Genomic DNA, 6,913 nt, shown 5'->3' on the forward strand with positions numbered 1-6,913 from the left:
AATGGTTTGGAGAGTCAGGGGCTGCCTAAGAGGGGCACCATCTTCTAGAAGTCTGAGGGGAGTGTTTGGTTTTTGGAGGAGGGACATTTCACTGTAACAGAAGAAACTTGTGACCTTACTTTTTCTTTTATTTTTCCCTTACCAGGTGGTTGAGATGTTTACAAGTGCCTTTCAGTTCCCTCTACAGAAATGTTCTCTTTCCCCCAAGTGTGGCATTATGACATGTCCATGGAATTTTAATTTTAATTTTTGCATCCAAGCTTGAACAATTAATTCTTGTACTTCAGTGTATAGAATATTCCTTTGCCCCGGCTGTAGCCTATTAAATCTACCCATTGGAAACATTTGGATTTAGTAAATACAGAATTGATTAGCTCATTCTTGAAATAAGTCAGTTAAACTTGTTCTTCTTAGAGTGGCAGACATTTCTTTCATAATTACTAAACAAAGCGTATGTTAGGAAAGGAGGCCCTTATTCCTTTTTCTTTACTTTCTGGTTTTGACTTAAGAATATCATGTAAATAATACATGATACAGTATTGAGACTGGCCTCTTTCAGTCAGCATAGCCTTTGAGATTCATCCATGTTGTGTTGCATGTGTCAGTAGTTTATCCCTTTAACGCTGGTAGTGTCCTGTTGGATGGGTGCACCACATGTTGTTATCCATCTGTTGAAAGACATCTTGGTGGTGGTCTCTTGTGTCTGCCTTCTTACATTTAACAAAATGTTTTCAAGGTTCATCCAAGTTGCAGCATCTAACAGTACTTTACTTCATTTTATGGCTGAATGTTATTCCATTGTATGGATATACCACATTTGTTTATCCATTCATAAGTTGATGGACGTTTGGGTTGTTTCTACTTTTTTGGCTATTATGAATAATGCTGCTGTGAACATTCCTGTACAAGTTTTTGAGTGAACATATGTTTTTGGTTCTTGAGAGTATACCTGGGAGCAGAGTTGTTGGGTCCTATGTAACTCAGTGTTTAACTTTTGAGGAAGTGCCAAACTGTTTTCTAAAGTGGCTGCATCATTTTACGTTTTCACCAGCAGTGTCCGAGGGCACCAGTTCCTCTGCATCCTCACCAGCATGTGTATTTTCCTGTCTTTTGATTACAGTCATCCTTGTGGCTGTGAAGTGATATCTCATTGAAGTTTTGATTTGCTTTTCCTTCTTGGCTAAAGATGTTGAGCATCTTTTCATGTCCTTATTTGTCCTTTGATTATCTTTGGAGAAATGTCTATTCAAATCCTGTGGTCATTTTTCAGTTGGGTTGTCTTTTTTTTTAATTGGGTTGTAAGAGTTCTTTATATATTTTGGATACTAGATGCAAATCATGTATGTGATTTGCAAGTATTTTCTCCCATTCTGTGGTCATGGTTTTTTTTGGTGGCTGGCTGGTATGGGGATCTGAACCCTTGACGTTGGTGTTACAAGGCAGTGCTCTTACCAACTGAGCTAACCAGCAAGTCCTTTTCACTTTCTTGATAGTGGCCATTAAAGCACAAAGTTTTAAATTTTGATGATGTTCATTTTATCTATTTTTTTCTTTGATTTCTTGTTCTTTTGGTGCCACATCTAAGAAACCATTGCCTAATCCAAGATCATGAAGATTTATATCTATGTCTCCTTCTAGAGTTTTATAGTTTTAGCTCCTATATTTAAGTCTTTGATCCATTTTTACTTAAATTTTGTATGTCATGTGAGAGAAGGGATCAATTTTATTTTTTTGCATGTGGTTATCCAGTTGTCCCAGCACAATTTGTGGAAAAGACTATTCCTTCTGCATTGTATTGTCTTGGCACTTATGCTGAAAATCAGTTGACCATAAGTGTTTGGGTTTATTACTGTAGCGTTGTTGTAAGTTTTGAAATCAGGAAATGTGAGTCTTCCAACTTTGTTCTATTTTTTTAAGATGGCTTTGGCTATTCTGGATCCTAGAATTTCCATACAAATAATGGGATCAGCTTTCCATTTTTCTTTTTTTTTTTTTCCTTTTTGTCTTTTTTACTGACCGGTAACGGGATCGCAACCCTCGGTGTTGCGCCTGCACCGCGCTCAGCCAATGAGTGGGAACCGGTCTCCACATGGGATCCGAACCCTCAGCGGGAGTGCTGCCGCGCTCCCAAGCGGCGCACTCTCCAGTGCACCACCGGGCCGGCCCAAAATTTTATATTTTTAATTGAAAAATAAAAATTTATGTATTTATTGTGTACATGTTGTTTTGAAATATTATGGGATGCCTAAATCAAGATAATTAACATGCATTACTTCATATCCTTAACCATTTTTTTGTGATGAGAACACTTAAAATCTACTCTTGCAGCAATTTTCAAGAATACGATTCACTGTTAACTGTACTCACCATATCATGCAATAGATCTCTGGAACTTATTCATCCTAACTGAAATTTTGTAATCTTTGACCAATACCTCCTAGCACCCCAACCCCCAGAACCTGGTAACTATCATTCTCCTTGGGCCGGCCCAGCTTTCCATTTTTCAAAAAAAAAAAAAAAACAAACCAAAACCACCACCACCAATAACAAAAATACTAGCTGAAATTTTCACAGGGATTGTGTTGAATTTTGGAGAGTGTTGTCATCTAATCAATGTTATGTCTTCCAGCCCAGAAACATTGAATGTCTTTTCATTTAGTTAGGTTTTTAATTTGTTTAATGATGTTTTCTAGTTTTCAGTGCACAAGTCTCATATCTCTTTTGATAAATTTACTCTTAAGTATCTTATTTTTTATGCTGTTATAAATGGAATTATTTTATTAATTTTATTTTTGGATTGTTCATTGTACATGTACAGAAATATAATTGATTTTTGTGTATTGATTTTGTATCCTGAAACCTTACTGAACTCACCTATTACCTCTAGTAGTATTTTTGTGGATCCCTTAGGATTTTCTATATAGAAAATCAAGTTATCTGCAAATATCATTTTACTACTCAGCCGGGCAGTTTATAGCTCTGCCTTATCAGCCTTCACTTTCTGCTTGCACAGAGCCCCAATGTCAGGCAGAGGTGAGAGCTTAGGGCCTTCTGGGTTTTTCCTGAGCGCATGCTCAGTCCTTGGCATGTGGAAGACCTTTTAATTTTCAGGACTATACTGGCATTTTTCAAAGGCCCTATAGACATCCCATTCCGTGGCTTCTTCCTTTAAGCTTTTTTGTTAGCCTGTTTTTACCCCTTTGTTAACTGCCACCTCTAGCAGCTGTGATGGTTAATGGTTGCTTTCAATTGTTTTCAACAAATGCCACAGGGAAAGGACTGGTCTCACTGAGCCAGTCCTGAGTCAGGTCAAATAAAGACAGCCTTCTGAGTGGGTTCTTCTAGAGAACCACCAGACGGGTCAAATAATGACAGTTCTCTGGGAATGAGACTGTGAAGGCACTCCAGCCGTGTTCTGCCAGGCTGCTGGCATTCATTGTGATTGTGGATTGTTGGTTTTCCAGGCTACTGCAGTGGTTGGGAGGTGGGATGGGAATAGGGCCAAGCTAACATGCCACAGAACTCACTGTTTGTATTGAAATTCAGCCATTAGTCTTGAGGAAGCTCTCATCAGATTGCTGCAAGCCTTTTTATAAATTTCTAGAGTTCTGAAAAAGTTGATTCTGACACTTTCCACCTATTTTCTCATTGCTTTTATGGAAAGAATTTTCATTGGTCCTTACTCTGCCATTTTTGTCGACATCATTCTTTTTATTATATTTTGAAGGTTCTCTATATATTCTGTATACAAGTTCTGTATCAGATAAATGCTTTGCAAATGTTTTCTCCCAGAATGTGGCTTGTCTTTTCATGCTCTTAACTGTCTTTTGAAGAGGAGACATTTAAAACTTTGATGTTATACCTAAGAAATCTTTGCCTAATTCAAAGTCATAAAGATTTGTTTCCGTTCTTTCTTCTACAGATTTTATATTTTTAAGTTTTATATTTAGGTCTGTGATTTCATTTGAAATTAATTCTTGTATGTGGTATGAGATGTGGATTGTAGTTTATTTTTTTCCCATATGGATATCCAATTTTTCCAGCACCCTTTGTTGAAAAGATAATGCTCGCTCCAGAGAATTGCTTTTGTACCTTTGTCAAAAGTTTTTTGTCCATTTATAGGTAAGTCTGTTTCAGCAATAGAGATTGTGCTATACTGGTACTTGTCTATCTGATGCCAACACCACGCTGTCTTGACTAATGTGTTTTTTAAAAATGGGTGTGGGTGTGTGTGTGTGTGAGTGTGTGTGGGTGTGTGTATATATTGTGACAGGAAGTGATATTTCTGGGTCAGAGAACAGACATATTATTATCACAGTGTGACTTGTGTCAGTTCCCCATGGGACATCGTGGGGAGTGCCAGTGGTGCCCCCGTGCATGCAGTGGCATTCACCATGGGAAAGGAACCTGAATTGTGGTAGGGTGTCTGGTACCTCTGTCCTTTCCCTTCTCAAGAGAGGGGGAGAGACCCTTACTCTGCAATGTAGACACATCCTCTCTGGGGAGAGAAAGGGAAGTTCCCTAGTTTTATTTTACTAAAAGTTAGCAAATAGCTGCGGGGAGATAAGTCTTTAAGTCTTTCCTGGGCCATATGCTCTTTGTAGCTTTCAAGGCATTCAAATTGTCTTTAACCGTGTTTTCCAGTGCTGCTTGCTTAGAAAGCCCAGATATGCAGAAATTCATGGAGAATTATCTCTTAACTTACTTGAGCTTTTATATTAAGTTGTGAAATATGACTTGACAACCTCTTGAAAGGTTTTGTTAACTCTCCAACTTTGTTCTACTTCTTCAAAGTTGTTTCCGCTATTCTATGCACTTTGAATTTCCATGTGAATTTTAAAATTAGCTTGTCAATTTTACAAAGAAGTGCACTGAGATTTTGATTGGATTGCATTGAGTCTATGGATCAGGATTTCTCCCCCTTGGGCACTGGCACTGTTGACACTTTGGGCTGGATAATTCTGTATTGTGGGGGCTGTCCTCTGCATTGCAGGATATTTAGTGCTACCCACTAGATGCCAGTAGCAACCCCTGCCCCCAAATTGCAACAACCAGTTATGTCACCCGACATTTCCAAATTACACCTGGAGAGACAAAATCACCTCTGGTTGAAAATCACTTCTATAGATCAATTTGGGGAGAATCAATGTTGTAACAGTATTGAGTCGTCAGTCCCACAAACACATTATACCTCTCATTTGTTTAGGTCTTTATTTCCCCCAACAGTATTTTGTAGTTTTCAGAGTTACACAAATCTTTTGTCAGATTTATTCCTATTTACTTCACATTTTTTGGTGCTATTGTAAATGGTATTGTCTTTAAGTTTCTGGTTACTTGTTGCTAGTATGTAGAAATATAGTTGCTTCTTGTGTATTGCTCTTGTATTCTGCAACCCTGCCAAACTAACTTATTAGTTCTTACGGGTTTTCACAAAAGATTTCAATTTTGGTTTTTATTTCCAGTGCTATCTTTTAAGTTGTATGTGGATTACTCTTTTATTTTTCTAACTATTTCTTTTTTCCGTGGTGTTCTGTAGAATTGATGGGTACAATTTAATACAGGGTCAGGTTGCAAATCTTGGGATTCCATTATTTTTTGGTAACAAGTGTTGATAGTGAGTAATCTAAATAATCGTAGAAGGATGAAAGTGGAAAATGAATTTATAGGCCATACATCACAGGTTGAATAGATCTTTGATGGTCAATTTGCTATCTAATCATCTAAATATATAATTATTTGATTTGGTCAGCTTTAGCTGATAACTTTTAAAGTGTACATCTGTCTGCTATTTTTTTGGAGATGGTTTTTTAAAAATTACATTTTATTGATAATCCTCAAGTTGTACTTGAGCTCCTTAATGGGGACTTCTTATCTACTGTGGGGAGGGGGGGAGTGTGTGTGTGTGTGTGTGTGTGTGTGTGTGTGTGTGTGTGTGAAAGAGAGCACGAGCGAGAAAGAGAGAGAAAGAGAATGGTGTAAGTTATTTTAGAATAACAAGAAGTGCTGAGTTCCAAATAAATATGCAGGCTTGTTTGCCTGACTTGGTCCCTTCACTCAGTACAGCTAGGAGAGCATTTCAGGCATTATCTACACCACTTGCAGGAGGAGAGAGATTTTTCCCATAGAGCAAGTGTCTGCTTTTGTGCCGCAGTAGTGCACCACATTTCTTTGGAAAATAGTCAGTGGGTCCTCTTGAAATGCCTTTTATCTCTCTGTCGTCCTTATCATGTATGACCTTTCCCCTCTGTTCTAACTGTATCAGACTTTGCCAAGTGGTGTTCACTTTTGTTTGGCATTCTGGGAGGGTTTCTGAAGCTCCCCCCATCACTAGTTTAGTTTTCGAGGGTGCCAGTTCTGATCTTGGCTTCCTTCAGTGTGGATTTTTCTTCTCTAATTACACTTGTAGTCTCCGTGGCCACCTCCTCACCTCATCTGACCCTGTTCCCCATACCTTTGTCCTGCCTCTTCCTGGAACCGCCTGCTCTGTCCAGGGTTCTTCGCCTGGGCTCAGGGAGGCTCCGCCTGCCCGCAGTCTACCAGGAGACCAATCTAGAAAGACCTTCCTGGATCCCAGAGATCATTTTTAGAGGCACGTTCTCCCTCTTCATGTCCATATGCTCCTTTTCCTTATGTTTCTATAGGAGGCACATTTATATTTTCTCTTTTACTTGTTCTTTTCAAAATGTTGTCACTTGAGCATTTGATTTAGAAAGACTTTGTTGTGAAAAATGATAAATACCCATGATAAAACATTCCAGCAATAAAGAAAGGTATAGGGCCGGCCCGGTGGCGCACTGGATGGTGCGCCGCTTGGGAAGCGCGGCGGCGCGCGCCCCCCGAGGGTTCGGATCCCACATACAGACCGGCTCCTGCTCACTGGCTGAGCGAGGCGCGGGAGCAACACCGAGGGTTG

The sequence above is a fragment of the Galeopterus variegatus genome, unplaced genomic scaffold (assembly GCF_000696425.1).
Source record: "Galeopterus variegatus unplaced genomic scaffold, G_variegatus-3.0.2 Scaffold4297, whole genome shotgun sequence".
Lineage (NCBI taxonomy): Eukaryota > Metazoa > Chordata > Mammalia > Dermoptera > Cynocephalidae > Galeopterus > Galeopterus variegatus.